This window comes from Piliocolobus tephrosceles, chromosome 16 (assembly GCF_002776525.5).
Source record: "Piliocolobus tephrosceles isolate RC106 chromosome 16, ASM277652v3, whole genome shotgun sequence".
Lineage (NCBI taxonomy): Eukaryota > Metazoa > Chordata > Mammalia > Primates > Cercopithecidae > Piliocolobus > Piliocolobus tephrosceles.
In genome coordinates this window covers 54,593,962-54,595,751 of record NC_045449.1, presented here as the reverse complement: position 1 = coordinate 54,595,751, position 1,790 = coordinate 54,593,962, and the positions used below count along the sequence as shown (strand labels likewise).

Sequence of the window (1,790 nt, the reverse complement as noted above, 5' to 3'; positions counted from 1 at the left end):
TTCAGCCTCATCTAGTTGAATCTGAAGATGTGGACATGGCTGATGAAGAGGCTGACTGTATCTAACTTAGGGTCTTGCAGGCAGCTAGCACTTAATACATTTTATTGACTGTTTTAGATAACATTAAGCAGATAATTTCTAATAAAAACTCTTAAAAGTAGGAGAAAAAGAAAACCTCAGTCCTTCCTCTGAAGTGGCAGGAAAATCAACCTGGGCAACATAGCAAGACCTTGTCTCTACAAACAAATTGTTTAAATTAGCTGCCTGCCTGTAGTCCTAGCCACTCAGGAAGCTGAGGCAGGAGGATCCCTTAAGCCCAGGAGATTGAGGTTACAGTGAGCTAGATCACACCATTGCTATCCAGCCAGGGTGACAACAAGGCCCTAAGAAGGAAAAAAAAAAAAAAAAAAAAAAAAAAGGGAAAAGAAAGGAAAAAGGGGAAAGGAAGGAAAGAGTAGAAGTATTGGAAACGAACAGACAAAACTATCATTATCTGCATATTAGATAAATGTTAGCTAAAGAAGCCTAAGAGAATCAACTAAGATTTTACTGGAAGTAATGAGAATTCAATAGGAAAGATCCCATTTACAATGGCAATACAAATGTATGAAGTATTTAGAAACAAAAATACAAAGATCTTTTATCTAACAAAAGATGTGTAAGATCTATATATGGAAACACTAAAGCACTTCTGAAAGACATTAACAAGAAATGAATACAGGACGTGAGCTAGCACGTTCCTAGAATGTCGTACAGATGTCAATTCTCAAATTAATCTACAAACGTAATGTAATCCTGTTCAAATCCCAAGATAGTTTTTGGTGACAGCTGTTTGTGAGACAGGGTCTCGCTGTTGTCCAGGCTAGAGTGCAGTGGTATGATCACAGCTCACTGCATCCTCAACCTCCCAGGCTCAAGCAATCCTCCCACTTCAGCCTCTGAAGTCTCTCATATGGTGTCCAAGAAATGGTGACAAATCTCACAAAGGGACTAGGCTCAGGAGGGCTGGAATATTCAGGGAAGGTGTCAAGAAGAAAGATGAACCTGAGTTCGCTTTTGAGAGATTCATAGGATTCCCACAGGCAGAGTGAAATAAGGGCATTTTAGATGGACAAACACACAAAAGCAGAAATGCGGATGGTGTGACTGGGGTATGGTGAGGGGCTGATCTGGCTGGAATGGAGGGCTGCCACAATAATGGAAATGGTAAATGAGGCAAGTAAGGTTGGATTGGGAGCATAGCGTCAAGGTTGCCAGTTTATTAAATCACTCTTACAATATGCTAGCAGTGGCCTCTTGGGGATCATGTAATCGAACAAAAGGCAAACAGAGGCAAGCTCCAGGAATGGGCACTGTGAACAGGACTTGCCCCAGAGTAGCCAGATGTAGGCTTTAGACATGTTGATGCAGGTTGAGCATCTCTGATCCAAGGGGGAATGTCTCACATGGTGTCCAAGAAATGGTGACACATCTCACCAAGGGCCTAGGCTCAGGAGGGCTGGAGTATGAGATGCTCCCCCTCCCCTGTGAACTTAAAAATGTGGCCATCAACTTTTTTAAAAGATGGCTACCCTGTAGTGCTTTAACTGGACCTATTTAGACAACGCCTTACACACTGGAAAAGGATGACACTGTGTAAATCTAATAAGTCTACAAGACAATAATTCTCTTTTGGCTGTCTCCTTCCTCTCCAGGGTGAAGACAACTCCGTGAGGGTGGAGATTATACGTCTCTCATCATTTCAGCAACAAGGAAATAAATTAGTGGCAGAGTAAGGGGTGACTTGGTGA

General features: G+C 42.1%; 2 protein-coding genes across 15 annotated transcripts in view; one reads left to right on the top strand and one right to left on the bottom strand.

The window, feature by feature from the left end:
• LOC111525784 (leucine-rich repeat-containing protein 37A3-like) overlaps positions 1 to 1,790 on the top strand; it is a 510,962-nt gene that overhangs the window by 35,411 nt on the left and 473,761 nt on the right. The gene's annotated exons all lie outside the window — the stretch shown is intronic.
• The window catches only part of LOC111534527 (ADP-ribosylation factor 2-like), a 177,145-nt gene that overhangs the window by 129,804 nt on the left and 45,551 nt on the right, over positions 1 to 1,790 (bottom strand). The gene's annotated exons all lie outside the window — the stretch shown is intronic.